Raw genomic sequence first — 21757 nt, forward strand, 5'->3', positions numbered from 1 at the left:
ATACCCCAGGGCTGGCGTCTGTACAAGAGTTCAAAACAGGAAAACCCTCCCAATAGGCAAAAAGTACCAGTGGTAGTAATTGGTCCCAGTTCCTACCGTCCTCGCTGACTAACTTCTGGAACATCTGTTTAAGGGTTTGGTTGAACCTTTCCACCAACCCATCTGTCTGTGGGTGAAAAACAGACGTTTTGAGATGCTTAAGTCTTTCTTATCTCCCAGGGCTGAATACTTTTTCAAAAACTATAATTTTTTTAAAAAGAAAACAAAGCAATTGTTTAACATATCAAATCAACAAAAAATATTTACTTTTGACAAATGTTACTGTCTTGCATGTTGTATGAGCCTGCATTCTCTATGATTTCACATACATATCACATACATTTTACACAGCAAAGTCCTGCAAAGTCTGATCTCGCTCAAAGCAGCCAATTTCAGTCATTGCCACATTGCACTGCTTACAATACGTGTTGCTTTGGTGCCTACTTTTCAATTGTCTGTTGCTGCACTTTCTCACATATATTGTTAGTGTGTACTGTAGAGAGACAAGTCACCCTTTTGCCATTGTGCCATTCCACTGCCACTAAGTTTTCTGCCCGCATAAAATCCGTATTGTCACCTCTTTTCATCTTCTGAAACTTTATGAACTTTATGCATGGCATTATAGCCTGGCTCACCCCAGTTTGTCAATACAACACTGGACAACCAAAGAAATAGCAGTTGGAGTATTTATGAGGTGGGGATGTTAATTTATACAGGATGCTGGGAAGGAACCACTGTGGTGGATGGGTAGTGGTGACATCATCAAATGGGGACTAGTGATGGGAAGTTCGGATCATTTTACCGACTCGGACCTTTGAGTCTCGTTCAGCAAAATGAACAAATAATTTTTCGAGTCATTTCGTTCAATTCTCTTTCCGGCTCAGACTGCGTAGGTTAAGCCTATGGGGCTGTCACGTGATGAACGAACGACTCAAACCCGAAGACTCGAGAGATGAACTAATCAATTCTGTTTCCGGCTCAGACTGAGTTGGTTAAGCTTATGGGGCTGCAACGTGATGAACGAACGACTCGAAAAACCCGAAAACTCAAAACAGGTTAATCAATTCCAATACAGAAACTATAGGAAGTTGCGCAAATGCGCAGGCGCAACTGAACGAATCACTCCCACGAGACGACTCGTTCTTCCCGAGTCACATTAAAGATTCGTTCAAAAACGACCCATCACTAATGGGGACCCGAGGGAAGGAAGAAACCTGGAAGTGGCTGGCATCTTTGTTTACTTTTTCCGTGTGAACTCATGGCGGTGAATTTTTGTCTTTCCTGAAGGAACAAAAAAGAAAGGTTAGCACACTGCCGTTGTCCCCTGACATGAGATTTCGCGCTACTTGTCGGGTCTTTCAGCTGTTTCCTATGCGCTTGTGCATGACAATACAATAGAGTCTCGCTTATCTGACATAAACGGGCCGGCAGAACATCAGATAAGCGAAAATGTTGGATAATGACAGGTGTTAAGAAAAAGCCTATTAAACGTCAAACTATGTTATAATTTTACACATTACGAACCTAATAATCATGTTTTACAACAAAACAGAATAAATTAACTGAAAAAATGAACTTACAGTTACAGAATTGTCTGAAGTTAAATACAGTATGTACTGTACTTAAAAAGTTCAGTCCTGTGATGATTTAAAGACATTTTTGATTGTAGTCTGCTTTCCTGACGAGTGCCGTTTCTTCGCTGTTAAGTCTCGCCATCTTTGCAGCATTATTATGTCGATTCCTGTAGCTTCTTCTTGTTGCTCAATGTAATTAATTGCAGTTTCTAGAGCCTTAACTCCGTCTCTCATATAGTCAACATCCGTCCGAGCGTATAATGTTTACTACAGCATTGTGACTACATTTATGTGTGTTTGTGCTGTGACGTGCGAGTCCCCGTCTTGCACCCGAAAACACGAATCTGAGTCTCAGTACTTTTAGCAACATCAGCTTTATTAAGCTTGAAACAGCAACAGCACGGTAATTTATTTTAGCGGGATCTGCTTTTTCCCTATACACAGACACAGCAGTCAGGGGGAAAGTAACACTGTGCCTTGCGCATTTATAATGTTCCTTGTATCACCCATCGATGGCAGGCGCTTATAGCATGTCCGCGATCTTTTCGGATTGGCCTTTATGGCGAACTGCTACAGTGCTGGAAGACTGCGATTGCTTTGGGACGCTCTTCCGCCTGTCGTCCCCTTGGGTGGAATCCCACAAGAGTTTAGAAACTCACTCACACCAGCCATGATTCTTTTCAAAGGTAAAGTGCAGGTTAATTTGCTTTATGTATTTTTACTTTATATTTTGTATTAATCATTTTTATATGAATAGTTTTGGTTTGTGGAACGAATCATCTGAGTTTCAATTATTTCTTATGGGGAAATTCGCATTGATATACTGTACGAGTGCTTTGGACTGCAAGCACATTTCCAGAATGAATTATGCTCGCAAAACAAGTTCTGCTGTAATTAGCTGCGGTAGAGTCGGGAGCAACAAAAAATAGACTATGCTTACGCTCGCAACTAGCAGTTCTTGTTGCCGATTAATGCGTTTTTTTTTTTTTGTGGTGGGACGTCGGATAATACGGAATGTTGGATAAGGGAAGGTAGAATAAGCAAGACTCTACTGTATATATAATATCATAACATTTACAAAATGCCATTAGGTAGGTTATTCATCTCTGAGCAGTGTGGCATATTGACATGACGTTAAAATTAGTCATTAATATGAAGGATTCACAGGTTTTATACTAAATAAGAAACATGAACAGAAATGTTTTATGTTAAATGAGTAATATCAAGAGAAATATGTCTCAGTTAAGGCATGTCAGACCACTCTAAAGCGTAGTTTTGTTAGCAGGTGGCATTGCAAAGATAAACACTTTGCTGATGCTTTGTAAGAGTTATGAAGGCTCAGGGAAGTATTTGTTAAGGTCTTGTTACATAATATTAAATAGTAATGGATACATTTTTACAATACCTAAACTATAGTGTTAATGTTATAATGTTAATATTATAACTGGTATTTGAGTGTTTACTACACCTGATTGTTTAAAAAAGCTTTTTTAAATTAATTAATATATGCGTGAGTACACTAATTTCATCATGTTAAAATAGAAGACCTTACATATACTGTATTTACTAAACACAATAGTATTTTAAGTCGAATTTTCATAATTTATCTAGGTGAAAAATGTGACATTAAAAAATGAATTAATCCCAAAATGTATGAGTGAATTGAGATTGCTTAACAAATTTTAGAAAACTCTATTCAAATAGTTTAGCTGATACTACCAAAAACCATTTGGCATATTATCTAAAATTATAAATGTGTGGGATTACATGAAAAAAATGTTTGCAACCAAATATCTTAATGCATTAATAAGCACAAAATGTGAGTGCATGTGCAAGCCAATATTTAAGGGTTATTCAAGGAGTTATATGCAAGGGGTAAGTAAAAACTTTTTGTAAATAATTAATAAATGAACCTACTAAAATAATCAATACATTTACCTACTAAACCCACCAGCCATCACAGTGTATTCTTTACTACTTGGAAAACAGTGATCTCAACATCTTTAATAACTGGAGTATATTGATACTCCTTAAAAAACTATCCATCCATCCATCATCCAACCTGCTATATCCTAATTACAGGGTCACGGGAGTCTGCTGGAGCCAATCCCAGGGTGCAAGGAAGGAAACAAACCCTGGGCAGGGCACACACACACACACACTCTCACACATCAAGCACACACTAGGGTCAATTTAGAATCGTCAATGCACCTAACCTGCATGTCTTTGGATTGTGGGAGTACCTGGAGGAAACCCATGCAGACACGGGGAGAACATGCAAACTCCACGCAGGAAGGACCCGGGAAGCGAACCCAGGTCTCCAAACTGCGAGAGTGCAGTGCTACCCACTGCACCACCGTGCCATTTCAGGTAACTGTATCATAGCGCTTCTAAACCTTACAATGTAAGTGATCCTTATGTTATTGTATTTGTTTGGTGAGTTAAGGCGTCTTCATTCATATACAGTAATCATGTCTTTTCATTTATTACTTCTGGCTCTCTCTCACTCTTCTTCTCAAACATGCTACAGATTATAAATCCTTTCACGCTTCATCTTTTTCTTGGAGATGGATCTGCTTTTTAAGTTTCTTTGTATCAAAATACAGTCATATTTTTTGGGGTTCAATAGATTGCCAAAATTATATTTTGCCAGAGAATGGTAAACTCCAAACCAAGTGAACATGATTCACTGTCAAATCTCGTTTTATGATTTAACTCATTCTGATCTGTCTGCAGCCAAAATAAAACGTTTAACTTAATCCACTTTGATTTTGTTTTTCCGTTGGCTTTCAGGGTAGTAGTGTATAAAGACAGAGTTTTACAAGTGGTTTTACACAGTAAATCAAGAACTGGAGTAGTGGTTTGGCCACAAAAGATATATATATATATATATATATATATATATATATATATATATATATATATATATATATATATAATATATTTCCATTATGAACATGTTTTGGTATTTGTTCTTCAATTTTAAATAATTTATCACATACAAATAAAGCAAAAAGTGTAAAGTAAACTTGACAAAGGGGCCATTCATCTTGATAAATAATTGAATGTCATTATAAGGTACATCATTTTACTGGCAAAGCTTTGAAACTTTGGCTGATAAATTATGCCTTCTGTTTGTTCTTCCTATTTATCTGTTTAAGCTCCATACACAGTAATTCACTTTGGGATTTTTTTTTTTTTTTAATTGCTGTTTCTTAGATGCAAAACTTTAAGACGGATATGCGCATACATTAACTACTTCACAGTGGGTAATTTTTTTATTTTAACTGCCAATGACATGTAACATGCTCTAGGACAAAGTCTCAAAATATACTCTATTTCTTATCAAGTACAGTCGCTCATCTTAAAAACACATTTAATTCTTCTCTACCCAGATGCTGTTGACACCACTGCTTTCCAATAAACCAACAGTATTCCGGTTTCAAAATGTTTGCACCTACGTATTGCTGGTATTATTGTCTCTCTGGTATTTAGTAGGCTAAGAGAATGATGGCAGTGTGTGTGTTCATTAAGTTTCTAATACAATTACACTGAATGCTATTCAGTTACAAAATAAACTGTCTGAATAATTATCCTAGAGGAAACAGGAAGCAAAAGAATTCAATGTTTCAGTAGTACCTTTGGAGTCTGCGCCATGAGCTGCCTGCTCTTTGCATGTTATGAAATGTTAACTCTCTAGTCCACCCTCCTTCACTTTCAGTTCTGTCAATGTTATAAAAATTCTTTGGTGTAGTTTTTATATAAGCAAGAAGTTCATATGGAATACTAATCTGAACACTGTAAATTACCACTGGAGACAGAAAATTAACCATTTAAAAAAAATATTGGCTTTGATTAAAACAATATGTACAGTAACATGCATTTTGTTTACTATTAGCTATTCTCTGCTATTCAAAGCACATACTATTCTAAATAATGATTTTATGATCATTACCATTTAGACACATTTTTAAGGTCAGCAAAGAATGTAATGAACAGTTCTGTGCCCTTTTTATTACCAACTTTGTGCTCAGCTGAATAACTAAAAGCCCATTTACTAATTGTTATGCTGGTGTTAATACTAATTTATTTAAATTTCCTGTGCAGTTTCTCATTTGTTTTTCTTTTCCTATTTGGGTTTTAGAACACAAGGATTAAGTTTATCATGTTGGTATAGTTTTAACACTTCTCTAAGATTTTTGCTCTTTATTTCTATTATGACATCTTCTTTCTCTTTGCATGCTGCCATTTGTTTATGAATTTCCTTTGTTATAACCTGGATGTATGTGCTCCATGATGTCATTGAGGCATCATGATAAAGACTTGTTGTTAAAGTTGTGTCACTAATTCTTACAAATATATTTTTTTGTTTTAAGTTTTCTTTTTACTTTGGTAACAAAAAGTTTGCTTCTCCTTTTATCTTTAATATACATCTTAACACTTTGGTGCTTGTATTTTTGAACTGAATAAAATTGAATTCCTTTATTTTCATTAAACACAGTACAATATGATTCAATGTGCAATTCCTTCCTAAAGAAAGAGTACAATTAAACAATAAAAATATAGAATATGAAAACATAGGTACAATGTACATATACAAATAGTGCAAAATGCTCTAATGGGAGCACTTAATGGAGTGATTGAGTGCGATTATAACTATTTGGATGAATCTGTTTTTGAGCCTCGAGATCTGTGTGCAACATACTTTGTAACATTTGCTGGATGGGAGGAAGTTCAAATAGACTATGGTATGAGTGAGTGGAATCCATGCAGATGCTAGTGGCTTTCTTGAGGTGGTGTGTGCTATAGATGTCCTCCATGGCTGGAAGCTGCACTCCGACAATCCTCTGCACTCTTGACATAATCTGCTGTACAGCTTTCCAATCAGCAGCTGTGCAGCTGAGTTACTACACATAAATACAATGGGTTAAAACACTCACTGTGCTGCAGTGGCAGTAGGTTAGCAGCACCTGTTGAGGGAGAACAGCTTTTTTTCAATATTCTTAAGAAAAACAGACATTGTTGTGCCTTCTTCAGCAGTGCTGTGGTGTTAGCTGTCCATGAATAGTCCCTGGAGATATACTGTATATTCCCAGGAACGTAAAAGAACCTAAAGCTTGAACTCCCAGTTATGATCTCTGCTTGGCTCTCAACTACATCTCTTCTCCAGATCCCTTTCCTTATATTGTGCTATACTTTCAGTCTTAACACAATATTACTATGTGAAAGTAGTGTTACCCTTCATTAAAACCTTTCATCAATGCCTTTATTCTCTTACAGTACCACCAGTGGCTGATATTTGTTTGGATTGTGACCAGTTTGACACACCTGTGATCTTGCTGGGAATACACCTGCCCACACACTACATTCTATAATGTACACATAAGTCACTTCCCTTGGGCTCTGGGATGGGATCTCTGCTTGTACACACTGTCATGAACACCTTCCAGACTCATCAGAGGTAAGCACTACCACAACGGAACAACAGGATGCGCAATTAATAACTGTTTTGTTGCATGAGGGCAACTTGACCTTCCCATTCCTGTCCATGAGCTATAAAAGGAGGGTGCTTGCAGAAGGAGGTATTTCATCGACCCTGAGGCCTCCCCACTCTGTAGAGCACCATCACCTTAGGTAACGGCTAATTATGATTTTTGTTAATTATATAACCATCGTAGGCCTGTTATGTTTGTTTTTCTCTTGCACAAGTAAACAGGGTGGCCCGGTTGGCACCCCAACATTTCATTTGGGCTTTTGCATTACTATTGGTTGACAACAACACCCTCCTTTCACCTGATCATTACACAATTTTTTCTCTTTTACTCCACCTAATAAGCACAGAATTTTTGACTATCTCTGAACTAATTTTATTTCTGCATGGCAAAATTGTTTTACACCTCAGCTATAAATAATATACAGTGATATTTACATTATTTTGGGTGCTTCTACATTGAAGTAATCTGTAGTAGGTGAAAACATATACTGTATATTATTTAATGATGACATTCTCACATACACCAAGAACATCTAATTAGGCAAACTCTTATTTGTATAGTGTGATAAGACAAGTTCAGAGGCCGTAAATAATGAAAAATAAAGAGACAGCCGATCGTTTTATTATGGACATTTGGAAAAAAAATGTAAAAAGAAATAAAATGTTCATTTTCTTGTTTTAGAGCCCCTACACTGATTAACACAGCAGATTTCGAAGGGCTGCCTGGAGGTCTACAGGTGCTCTGAGAGCAAGCCTTGAGGCTCAAACTTGCCGACGCAGAGGCATGCGTCTGAGGCCATTTTTGGAGCATGCTCATGGTTTCTGATGGCCCAGTGCGGAGGCACGAGGGAGAGAGGACGAAAGTGTATATTTAAAATCAGAGAAACAGGTCTGAAGGATAGAAAGCTCAGTTTTAAAGTAGCCAGCGAAAATTCACACATCTGGCAAAGTATAGAAGTGAAAGCAGAAGAAAGTAAAATAGTACTTACCTAACAGAGGCTGAACTTGGAGCCCACAAGTCACCAAGACAGACGGGTACACATGTGCATAAGGTTGAGAACAATAACATTTAAATAGGGTGGACTGTACCTGAGCAGATGTTGTGGAATGGTGCACATCCCGATATGTCTGATTATTGGAAGTCCATGGAACACAAAGGCAGATTTGATGGTCAAAATGGCTTGCGATATAAAACCAGGGTCCGAATGCTAGAGGTTGTCTTTTGACCAGGTCTTCAGGCTTTAATGTGGATTGATGCTACTGATTTATTTAACTTAGCAATGGAGATACATACTGTTCTTTGTGTATATAGTAGGCAGAGGCGGCCTTTAGGGGTGGCGACTTAGGCAATCGCCCCAGGCCCCCGCGCCTGAGGGGGGCCCCGCGATAGAAGATTCTTTTGTCACCGTCAGCTCATCATACAAATAGGCGGGGCCTCTGCAAGACATTCAAATCCGTTATAGGCTGAAATATGGTACGTGGTGGATTTCTTCAGAAACCACTCATAAACGAAGACTTGTTACTTTAGAAGCCTTTCCCGGCATCTATACCAATAACCAAGAAAGCTCTTAGCACAACATTTTTGGTTTCAAAATACTGTAACATTGGACTACGAGGATCTTATCAACAATTTTGCTCAGCGAAAAGCCAGAAAAGTGGACTTTCGTCTATTACTGTCAGAGCAGCTGTGTCGTAAGTGTTCTTTTTATTACAAGTGTTCTGGTTCTCCGTAATTAAATTAATTTGCTGACTCCAGCGGGTTAGGCAGAAACGACTGTTATCTAGTTTGTTAATTTTGCGTGCAAAATTTTTCTGAATTATTAATTAAGTTGGTTAAAGGCCACTAAACCAATATAAGAACAATTACAATATGTAATGTAATCAAACGGCCACCTACATAAGGCACCATGTTTTTTAACAATAATAAGGCGTACAGCATTAGAGGCGGACAAGCCCGTGAGCATGGTGGTACGGTATATAGCCTACACTTATGGCTCTCAGCCCCGCAAATGACACTCGCCCAAGGCCCCGCATACTCCTAAGGCCGCCTCTGATAGTAGATGCTTAGTTTATTCAATTTGTTTTGACTATTTTTTTAGACTGTCCTTCGTGATCCGTTTTGAAGCTAGATGAAGGAGGTGGGAGAGTTTTTATTATTCTGTTTTGGTCCTTTATTCACTTTTGGTTTGGAAACCACTGTAAATTTTATAACACCTGCACTCATTTTTTCTTTTTGGAAATGTCTTTCCATTGGACTTGGTTATTTTTTTTTTAACAAGACATTTTCTTTGTAAAATAGTACGGACTCTGCAACAGATTCCTGGTTTTGAATAGTTTTTTTTAGTCTGAGTCTCTCTTACTCCATCCCTTGGTTGCTCAGTCTTATCTATTGACACCCCAAGTCAAAATTGTACAACAGTGACCTTACCCAGGGTGTCATGCGTTGGTGGCAGCAGTAGGATAGAGAGAGAGAGAGAGAGAGAGGCTTTGAGCTCAGACAAAGATTTTTGTTTTGTACATTATGGCTCCAGAAAGGAAGCCTGTAGCTGGTATTCCGGATCATTCCCAAGGACTAGACGCAGGTACAGTTCCAGTCCGCGAGTACATGATCAGTACAGGGGATGTATGTGCCTTAGAAGTGTTTCTGAAACAATTTATTTTCTACTGTGTGATTTATTATTTTAGAACAACTTTTGTAGGTTTTTGACAGTTGGCTCAGAATCTGGGTAGAAGAACTTTTGGCCCAAGACAGCAACCGAGGCTGCAGAGCTGGCGGAGGTTTTCATGGCCGCACATCACCATAGGCATCTACAAAATAAAGAACGAGTCAATGTGAAACCCAGGCCAACAGGTATACCCAGAGGTATGTCTAGGGTCGATGTGGGTCATAGTTCCAGCTGCGTAGACAGTTTCCCTGAGCAAGGTAAAAGTAGGGAAGCTGTTATTTACAAGTGTAATCAAAGAGGACATAGCTAGATATTGTTCCACCAAGTCTAAAGGGGCCCAGCTTTGTTTTGTCACTTACCTGAGAAGACTGTCACAGGGAGAAGGTGATTAGGGTGACAATTGCAGGGAAGCAGTACAAGGCCCTTATTGACACAGGAACCACTGAATCCTTGGTACACAGATATTGTCTGAATACTCAGGCTGCTGAATCAGGGCAGGACATAGTACGGAGATGTGTATACGGTGATAAGGTCACCTATCCCATTGTCAAGGGTAAACCTGGAGATTAAAGGCCAAGGGTTTGAATTGCTGATGGGTATTTTAGAAAGTATGCCTTACCCAGTACTCTTGGGGCTAAGACGTGCCAGGCATAGAAGACCTGTTACAGGATGCTCTGGAGGAAAGAGGTTCTGGCAATTACAAGAGCACAGAGCAAAGCAGTCCCCAAGTGCCCAAGCTGGTTAGGACTCCTTGCCATTTCCTGTTGCTGAGAGCCTAAACACGAACCGTAAGTCCCACAGGCTGAAAAGGCAGGAGAAGCTATGGGGCGCTCCGTAGAAAGACAATGTGCCCTTACCAGAGTTGGAAATCTCAGGTGATACCTTTGACTGTCCGAGTGACGTGGCTGCAGCTCAACATGGAGATTCCATTCTGCATACCTGTTTTGACAAGGCAGAAAGGGGCTTTCAGGCAAGGACAGGTGAAAAGTTTGTTATCCTCAACAATATGTTGTACCACAAGGATGAATATGGGGAGAGATTAGTGCTGCATACATGTTTGATTAGTCTTGCAATTAAGCCATAGTATACCCTGGTCAGGTCATTTTGGCCAGGCAAAGACATCAGACAGGCTGGCTAAGCACTTCTTTTGGCCAGGATGGACTAAAGATGAGGGTAGCTATACTGAAAGGTTGTTTACAATGTCAGAAAGTAGGACCTATTAAACAAGGAGACAGGGTACCACTAATGACTTTGCCCACAGAGGAACCATTTTCACGCATTGCTATGGACATTGTGGGGCCCCTTGAAAGAAGCAGGAATGGGTATAGGTACATTCTAGTCCTGTGTGATTATGCAACTAGATTCCCAAAAGCCTTTCCCCTAAAGACAACAAATGCAACTCGCATAGCAAGAGCTTTAATACAGTTGTTCTCAAGGGTAGGAATCCCTAAGCAAATCCTAACAGATCAGGGTTCCAACCTTGCATTCAATTTATTAAAGCAAGTGTATGGCTTGCTAGGCATTCAGGGGCCGAGGACCACACCTTATCACCCAGAGACTGATGGAGAGATTCAATTCCACACTTAAACAGATTCTCTGCAAGTTGGTGTCAGAAACTGGGAGTGATTGGGATCAATGGTTACCTTACTTGTTTGCATACAGAGAAGTGCCACAGTCGACAGGGTTTTCCCCATTCGAACTGTTGTATGGTTGCCATGTGAGGGCCCCTTGTCGGTCCTAAGAGGCATTTAAAAGTAGGCAACAATAGAAGAGAGGCAAATAATGTGCCGACATGTTTTAAAGATACAGGAAAAGTTGTAGCACCTTGCACAAATGGTTCAGGAGAACATGCAGAAATCGGAAGCCAAGCAGAAGACCTGGGGCCTCATGTATAAACGGTGCAGACGCACAAAAATATTGTGTAAGAACATTTCCACGTTCAAATCGCGATGTATAAAACCTAAACTTGGCGTAAATCCACGCACATTATTTCCACAGTAGCTCATACCCTGTTGTACGTAAGTTCTGCACTCTGTTTTGCAGACTGGTGCTACTGTTCCTGTGTGGTTACCCTTTCTTTTTTAGATCCACATGCCTGACGCAGCTTTATAAAAAAACACTGAAATAAACTGCATATTGTTTATTAGTTGAATGCATCTGATTGTAATTAATCTGTAACAATATAATGGTCCACAGAATGTGGAAACTACTCCAAATACCATAACTGCTTCAGCGTTGTTACTCTCACTGCATCTTCTTCCAGCTGCTCCTGTTAGGGGTTGCCACATCGGTTCATCTTTTTCCATATTACTCTCACTGCATCACTCCGAGTATATAAATCACTGTATCTGAGTGTGAATCACAGCTGTACAGCAGCTGATCAGAAAGAGAATTCTCGGTATACAGCATCAAGCACACGCTGCCTCGGCAATGCTGCCGATTATACTGCTCTCATAAGGCAAATGCTTCAGAGCATTTCCTCACGGTTCAGAAACAGTTGCATCCCAAGAACTATAAATGCACTCAATCAGTCCATCAAGTGCTCCTTGTAGAACTGTTTGAACTTGAGGTACAGTTGTAATATTGCACAACCTTAGCCACTTTATAAAGCACGTATTTACATATGATGATAACATTTTTAAGATGAAATGCAGCAAAATATATTTATTATACAGATAAAACTTTAACTTCATTTAAATAATCTATATTGTTAATAATTAAACATGCAAGGACACTGTGCCGTAGCCCTCCATACACGGATTGTTCCTGCCTCACACTGTATTCTTGCTGGTGCCGAAGAAGGATAGATGGATAGAATATTCAAAACACGTACTACGAAGATATTTTAATGTTCCTTAAAAATTTTGAAGAATCAGCGTTCTAAGCTTACAGATGGCTTAACGTCTATTACAAAGCTGATTGTATGGCGATTGGGTATTTGGAGAAAGAAAAGTAAGGACAGGAATTGGAGGTTAGTACATTTGAAAGAGGCAGTACTCCTACAATAAAGTATTTCATCATAGGTCGCCCATGGCGCAGCAAGCACCTTGCATGAGACATGAACAATCACTGCACCACCGTGTTGTTGAAAATGATATCACGTATACATCTCAGTATTTTAATGGATTCTGTGTCCTGTATGTGGAAATGAAAGCCCGGAAGCACATAGTGATTCACACACAGAGCACATAGAAGTTCACATACAAAACAAAGCTTTTAATGTGCTACTTTAGTTACGAAGGGATTTGAGAAACTAGTAAATTAGGCAATTTTAAGGTGAACTTTATGATGTTCTACTTTTAATGACAAAAACTACGTGATTAAAGTGGAAATTGAGATTAAAGTTGACATTTCATGCTTTCCCCCCCACTGTGTGCCTTTTTTTTTTCTCTGTACCCTAATAAGCTTTCATATGACACTCAGAAGGTGGGCTACGACTCGCCTTTTCACAGCGACTTTGATATCTGACAACTTTTTTATTTTGGCACTGTGCGACTTTGTGAACTTGAGCTTTCGAGTTTCTCCGACATGCTATGTCACTCGATCAACTTCCTTTTGTTGTTTATACCACTGTTTAAACCAACAAATAGTATGTTTTTCCTTGCCTCCACTTGGTATTCGCTGAAATTCTATTTTCCCCTCATGCTTTTGTCATTGCCTTTTCACAGAACACTGAGCTTAAAGGCTATTTATATTGATTTGCATATTCAAATAGGCATAATTCTGGGAGGAGTTGGGGTGGGGCAACAGGTGCATAATTGCTTTAATTTTCACGCTGACCGGGATTTATGTAGCAGCTGGTGTTCTCACAGATTTATGCATCTGGATTTTTTAGTGCGTAAGCACATTTCCGCTTTTGTGCTTACGTTATGTTATAGTGCGAATTCTACACATGGTGTTATGCATGAGGCCCCTGGTGTGATAAGACAGCTACACAATGCACTTTGAATGTAGGACAGAAGGTACTGTTATTACCTACCTCAGAAAGTAGCCTATTGGCCAAGTGGCAAGGTCCATATGCTGTGACTGCACAGAAGAGTCCCCTCACTTATAAGATCCATATGCCCGATCACCCTAGGAAACCTAAACAGACTTTCCATGTTAATATGTTAAAGGAATGCCATGAACAAACCAACCCTGCTCTGCAGTTTTTTGTCCGCAGTGTCTTAGAGGAGGAAGAGAGAGGAGCAGTACTTGCCAACAGGAGGTAGAACTGACATTATGCCTTTTCTAGAGCACCTAACAGAGAAGCAAAAGACAAATATTCAAAACTTGATCTCCAAATGACTATTTGGATCAATCCCAGGCAAGACAAGTATTGTTCACCATGACATTAGACTTACCAGGTCCCATGAGGTTGGCGTGCTACAGAATCCCAGTGCATCTCAAGGAAACATTCAAGGAGGAGCTGCACCAGATGCTACAGTTAGGTATTGCAGAACTGTCCATTAGTAAACAGTGTAGACCATCACTCCTTGCCCCAAAGTTTTTACATTGCTCCAATTTTACAATTCCATTTATTTTACAGGTGGATGCATCTGGACAAGGTTTCATACTGGGTGAAGCTGAGCACAGGAGGCCTATTCAGTTTATTAGCAGGAAATTGATAGGAAAAAAGTATTCAACCATAGAAAAAGAGGGCTTAGCAATTAAGTGGGCTGTTGATAGTCTAAAATACAATCTGTTAGGGAACACTTTCTTTTGTAGACAGCGACCCCAGAACTCTTCCATGGATGCAAAAAATGTAGTATTGCAAGGTGGTATTTGGTGCCCCAGCCCTACAAATTTCAGGTATGCTACATTGCTGGAAAAAAATTTGGTAGTGGATTATTTGTCCTGCTTGCATGGTCAATAGCTTTGTGGGGTGGGGAGTGTGATAAGCCAAGTTCAGAGGCCATAAATAGTGCAAATAAAGAGGCAGCCGATCGGTTTATTATGGAGATTTTGAAAAAAAAAAAGTAAAAGAAATATTGTTTTAATTTACCTGTTTTAGTGCCCCTACGATGATTAACAGCAGTACAAAGTTTTGACAGCAGTCTGAGCACTGGATGTTCAAAGTGCTGTCTGGAGGCCTACAGGTGCTCCAAGACCAGGCCTTGAGGCTCAAACCTGCCGACGCCGAGGCACGTGTCTGAGGCCGTTTTTTGAGTGCGATCACGGTTTCTGACGGCCAAGTGCGGAGGCGCTCATCAGTAATCGCTGGAGGAAAAAGGGAGAAAGTGGTATATTTAACATCAGAGGAACAGGTCTGAAGGATAGAAAGCTCAGTTTTAAAGTTGCAAAAAAGGGAAGTCACACATCTGGCAACGTATATAAGTGAAAGTGGAAGAAAGTAAAATAGTACTTACCTAACAGCGGCCACCAAGACAGTCGGGTACACACACGCGCGAGTGAGAGAGCAAGAACATTTAAATAGTGTGGACTGTACCTGAGCAGGTGTTGTGGAATGGTTAAAGTCCCAATGTTTCTGATTATTGGAAGTCTGAGGGAAATGTAAAGGCGGATTGGATGGTCAAAAGGGCTTGCAATATAAAACCAGGGTCCGAACGCCAGAGGTCATCTTTTGACCAAGTCTTCAGGCTTTAATGCAGATCAGTGCTACAGTTTTATTTAACTGAGTAATTCTTTGTGTATAAGTGCTTATTTTATTAATTTTGTTTTGATTATTTATTTTTTTAGCCTGTACTTTGTGATCCGTTTTGTAGCAGGATGGGAGAGTTTTTATCTGTTTTGGTCTTTTCTTCTCTTGATTTGGAAACCACTGTAAATATTGAGACACCTACACTGATTTTTTTCTTTTTGGAAATGCCTTTGCATTGGACTTTGTAAATGTTTCTTTTTTTAAGACATTTCTTTGTAAAAGAATATGGACATTGCTGGAAATAAATCTCCTGTTTTTTAATAGTTTCTTTTAACTCTGAGTCTCTCTTACTCCATTCCTTGGTTGCTCGGTCTTGTCTAGTGACACCCCAAGATGGGAATTGTACAACTGGGTCATTACCCGGTTTGTCACAAGAATAAACTGGTACCTGACAATGTCATATCTTATCTTGTCTTATACTACTCCCTTCTTTCTGGACGCATACAACCTAGTAGCCCAATTAATTTTATGACATTCACTTGTGTTCTCAGTGTATAACACTTTTGACCTCCATCCACCGATTGTAAATGAAGTCCTATATTTGATTCAAACCATGATTCTTGGCATACTGGGCAGCCAAGAATTCTGTCCCTAAGTACTACCACATTTTTGCTACAAAATTTTTTAACAGCCGGAACACCATTCTGGGCCTCTAAGGGGCAGCAAATCTGTGACTAGGAGCTAGCCAACAGTGCTGGAAGAGAACTCCCATTGCAATTAGAACTTCAAAATCCAACTTTAGTTTTCATAAAAGAATGCAAACCCACTTCTGAATTTAACCTATACATCCTGATACCAACAGCATGGACTTGTGTTATTATCTTTGTTTTGCATAAGTTTCTAACACTGGTAGGCATAATGATATACAGTACATGGTTTACTAGTAGTTATGAAATTGTTTAAATACTGTTCCTATGAATTAGTGCATTTATTATGCTATGGTATCAGCTATTTGTCTTTACACATGTATCATATTAAGTCATCAGGCATATAAATGTAAAATGAATCTTTAGAAATTAGAAACAAACTCTAGTCACAATTATAACAAACCAGTGATACAACAAGTGATATGCATACACCTGCAAATAAAGTTTAGCTTTGAAATGGATGTAGTGCCATCTATTGGCAATCTTACTTATTTTATTAAAAATCTGTGTACAATATTTTAATTTTAACAGAATTTGACAAACCATTATACTGAGTGATGAAGTGATAAACATTTTTTTCAAAAGTCACTTTTTTATCAATGCAAAAATCATTTTAGCACATAATTGCTGATTGTCATGTCCATTTTTCTTTTGGTCCTGAAGAGCCATCTCTAAGCGACATATGCAGAGTTTCATTTAATTTTGAGCTTTAATTTTGCAGAGCCTTTTCTTAAACTTTTGGGGAAAAGTACACAAAATGAGTGACTATAGTGTTTGACATCAAGCAATATTGAAGCTGTATTCCAGATCTACTCTGAATCATGTTGTCAAGTTACATTGTCAAGTCCAACTATGTTTTTAGCATTTTTTCCATGGAACAAACCATGTATTGTATGTCAGGAAAACTTAATCTTATTTAATCATAGTTACCAAGAATCTGTCACTGAAACATTGACATTACTGAAAATGGGCTGATTTAGCAAACAAACTATAAGTTCATTTAAAAATATCAGTTGTCATCATAAGAGTCATATGATAAATAGCCAATTTGTACATTTATGACATCAAGACTAAGCTACCACAATTGCATAATCAAGAAGTCAATCACTTATGCTTTGCTATTGAAAATCTTCCTAGGGTAATGGAGGAATGTACACAGCCTCTGACGAAAAAATTAACACATATTTCTGTTCTTTCTGTATTTCTCTCTGTAGAGAACAAGAAACCACATTACATAAGGACCAGTCTCTGTCTCCTTTCAGGCCAGTTTTTCATACACAAAAAGCCTCCCCAGACATCACCAAATAGTCTCACGACCCTAGAGGCAGACAGGCAGAATCCTGCAGATGAGAGACAATAGAAATTGATGGAAGGAAGCTCATGTATATGTCCAGAGAATATGAAAACCCCATGGGTCCAAGAGGAAGAGTTTATTTTAAATTAACAATTGACAATATGCTTAATTATCCCAGATCATACTCAAAGCCACATAACCCAGTTCACAGTCACAAGGGGCTGCAGCTCATGGCCAAATACAGTTGCATATTAAACTAATGAGCTTATCTTTGAGAATGTGAGAGGAAGCCAGAGTATCCTGTGGAAACCACACACTGATACTGTGAAATCTGCAAACTCCACACAGACAGAGGGGACAAGGGACAAATGTAAAAAACTGCATCTATGAGGTACCAGCACTGTTCAGTGTGTCATTACCACTTATTTAGTACCTACATTTCTGTTTTATGTTGTCATTTCTTTATCAATATTTGTGACTCGGCTTTGTCAAGCTTTAATAGCATTCTCATTGTACACATGCAACAAAGTCATTAGACTTTTTTGCCCTTTTCTTGGTTTGTAATTATTTTCCTAAAATTATCCTTTTGCTTCTTTGTGGTTAAAGAAGTGGTTAAAAGATCTTGCAAATTCTGAAAAATGTCCAATGTGATTTATTATTTTAGTCTTTAAATTTTTGATATACCCTCTTTATAATAATTTATCTATTCCTTTACATGAGAGTTTTACCTGGTTGCTAAATATGTATGTTGGTGCCTCCACATCAATCAGGTCCTACGTGCTTTCTACATGCTAACATATTACTATTGGGTGTGCATTAATCACACCAAGCAGTATCACGCATCATACTTTGTTAAATGTATTCATGTAGAGTGAGCTCTGTGCGAGAAGATGCATTATGTATGTTTGTGCATTGAAGGATGAGGCAATGCGGAAAAATGAATTTGCAATAGGTCAACTTGACTACTTCTAGCAATTATCAGAGTTCACAACAATCACTCAGTAGTTGGTAGTAATCACATCAAAAAAACAATTCTGGAAGAAATCAAAGTTTTTTCAAAATAACACCTCCACTTCTTCCGGTCCACGTGGCTTGCCCTGGGTAATTCTTTGTAATTAGTGGCAATATATGATTCTAGAATCAGTATGCTTTATGCTTTCTTTGGACATGGATACTTACACAGCTGTTGCCTGTTCAGTCACAGAAAAGTGTTTTCTGATTCTGTTTTGGTTTTGGTAATAATAATTCAATTGCCAGACCTCCTCATGTCAGGGTTATCCACAGTTTCCAAGTTCCATTTGGTGGTGCAGGAACTATACTCAATGACACTTTGACATTCTTTTCTTTCTCCAAAGGAAATACCTACACTTTTAAGGATGATAGTAGTCTGTCTGTCTTCCTTTGTTAATTACCTTTTTCTCACTATTATGATAGCAGTATAAAATGCAATATTTTATAAATGATGCTTGAGATGTGAAGCAAATTAGTTTATTTTAATGCTGCCCTTATACAGACAGACAATTTGTAAGCAGAGCTTGAAGTGAGATGGTACTCATTGGTACAGAATTCCATTTTTTGCCTCAGCATACCAATAGTAAATGGTGTGTACCAGCAGTAAATGGTTGCATACTGGCACCTCCCATTCTGACCTTATCCAATGTAATGTTTAGAAATCATCATGATTGAAACACTAAGGAGAGCAATCTCTGCCCCCAACACAATGATTTAATATATGTATCTTAGCACTATCAAAACTTTAATGGTGAGGAAAACCAAGAAGCCGATAAAAGCAGAAAGTACCAGCACTTATTTGTTTCCATTTCATGCACTGTTTGTAAGTAAATATAAGCTGGGGCACCTGTTGAAATTGTTTGCATCAACTTTCAAAGCTTAATTAAATTTCAGGACTGCAGAAAAGCTGTTATCTGTTAAAAGACTTTTTAAAAGAATTTTATTGAATTTATTAAACACAAGTAACATTCCATACAAGCAAGTCAGATTTTACAAAACTAAGTTCACGTCAAATCAACCCCCATCCGTGAGAAAGACAGCCAGGCCAACAGAGTAAAACTTTAATAGTAGGAAAAATAAGTAAATAAATACATAAATAAATAAAAAAAATAATTAAAATAAATAATGGAAGAGAATTCACTTCCTCAATTTAAATGCTTATTCTAAAATATTATAGATTAAATCCTGCCATGTTTAAAAAAAGTTTTGCACATATCCTCTGAGCGAGAATTAGATTTTTTCCAATTTCAAATAATATATAACATCAGTTACTCATTGACTTAAAAGAGGTAGGTTAGGATTCTTCCAGTTGAGCAAGAGAAGTCTACGTGCCAATAGCGAAGTAAAGGTAATTACAGTTTGTTTGTCCTTCTCCACCTTAAGCCCATCTGGAAGTACACCAAACACAGTTGTTAGTGAATTAGGAGAGATTGGCTCCAAGGCTGTCTAAAAGGCATTTATAGATTTTGGTCCAAAATGATGTTAATTTGGTGCATGCCTAAAACATATGGCCCAATGAGGCTGGAACTTGATTGCAACCTTCGCAGGTTGGATCTTGCCCAGGATCCCACTGTATTATCTGGGATCTTTGAAAGAGAGGGACTTTAAAATGTTTTATATACAGGGGTTCCTCAGGTTACGACGTCTTGACATGCAACATTTCGAGTTTACAATGCTCACTCCCATAAAAACTTAAAAAAATTGAGACGTGAGTGTTTCAGCTTACTCCATTATGTGGGTGAACTAGTTTGTTTGCGCACAGCGGAAGAATACGCAGTAATGCGGCACATGAGTGAGGGAGTTGGCGAATTAGTTTGGTTGCATGCATAGGAAGTGTTCCGTTTGTGTTGCTTTGTTTGGCGACTTTCTAGTAATAAAACTGAAGGTTAGGCAGAGCAATGCCACCTTCTGCCTTTGGTCTTTGTAGGGTCCCCCATTTGGATACATGGATGTTCTGAATTCCAATTAAATGAGGTTATGATTGAATCTAACTTCTTAAAAATGATTTATTTATGTATATTGGAATACTCTGAAATAGAAAAAGAAACTTAGGAAGGATATTCATCTTGACAGTGTTAATTCTTCTGGCTAAAGTGAGATGAAAGGTAGGCCATCTATACAAGTCTTGCTTAGGTTTTTCAATGCAGACAGCAAAATTTTGTTGATAAAGAGCTTTATGTTTATTTCTGATGTTATGGGATCTGAAAGGGAAGGTGTTCAATATGGAAAGATATTATGTGACCAGAATGCTGCTGCTGAGAGTTCACTGGGAAAGATCTATCTATCTATCTTTTATTCAAATTAATTCTGAGACCAGAATGCTGCTGCTGGAGTATGTGAATTTCACCTTGGGATTAATAAAGTATCTATCTATCTATCTATCTATCTATCTATCTATCTATCTATCTATCTATCTATCTATCTATCTATCTATCTATCTATCTATCTATCTATCTATCTATCTATCTATCTATCTATCTATCTATCTAGTGCTATTAGGACTGCAGGTACAGTATTTTGTGGATCACATATATAAAGTACCATACCATATGTATACTGTATAGTGAAATTTTCTGTTCAAGTCCTTCTCTGATAATCCCCTTTATTTCATAAGCATTTCAAAAGTGAACTGCCAGTGGCTCAATGATGATTGTAAAAAGCAGTGGTGGCAAGGGGCACCCTTGTTTAGTACCACATTCTAGTTTGAAGTAGTCTGTATTAATGTTGTTAATACAAACTGAAGTTTCTGGACTGGTATACAATAGTCTGATCCATGCACATATGCTCGGGCCAAACTCAAATTTCCCCAATGTAGTAAAGAGGTAGCTCCATTCAACCATATCACATTCTTTTTCTGCATCCGACAATAATAATATCTCCAGGGTATTAAGTCTTTGTTGGTGAATATACTGCATTACATTAAGCAGGCGTCGAAGATTGGAAGCTAAGTGTCTGCCTTTAATAAATCCAGTTTGGTCTTGTGATATTATCGAAGGAAGCACTTTCTCAATCCTTCTAGCTAGTAATTTGGAAATTATCTTTATATCATTATTCAAAAGTGCGATTGGTCTGTATGATGCACATTGTAATAAGTCCTTATTTGGTTAGGAAAGATGGTAATTAATATTTGGTGAAAAGTTTGAGGTAGAATTTTATTGTGGTGACATGGTGGCGCAGTGGTAGCACTGCTGCCTCGCAGTAAGTAGACCTGGGTTTGCTTCCCAGGTGTTCCCTGTGTGGAGTTTGCATGTTCTCCCCCATGTCTGCATGGGTTTCCTTTGGGTGCTCCGGTTTCCTCCCAAAGACATGCAGGTTAGGTGCATTGGCGATCCTAAATTGTCCCTAGTGTGTGTGTGCCCTGCCTTTGATTTGTTCCTGCCTTGTGCCCTTT

At 38.3% G+C, this 21757-nt stretch overlaps 1 long non-coding RNA gene across 1 annotated transcript in view; it reads left to right on the plus strand.

Moving 5' to 3' along the window:
• Positions 1-1146: 1146 nt before the first annotated feature.
• LOC120535728 overlaps positions 1147-21757 on the plus strand; it is a 173694-nt gene continuing 153083 nt past the window's right edge. Inside the window, exon 1 of the long non-coding RNA XR_005634966.1 lies at positions 1147-1341. This is a non-coding gene — a long non-coding RNA (uncharacterized LOC120535728). The remainder of the gene's footprint in view (positions 1342-21757) is intronic.

This window comes from Polypterus senegalus, chromosome 1 (assembly GCF_016835505.1).
Source record: "Polypterus senegalus isolate Bchr_013 chromosome 1, ASM1683550v1, whole genome shotgun sequence".
NCBI classification, from domain to species: Eukaryota; Metazoa; Chordata; class Cladistia; order Polypteriformes; family Polypteridae; genus Polypterus; species Polypterus senegalus.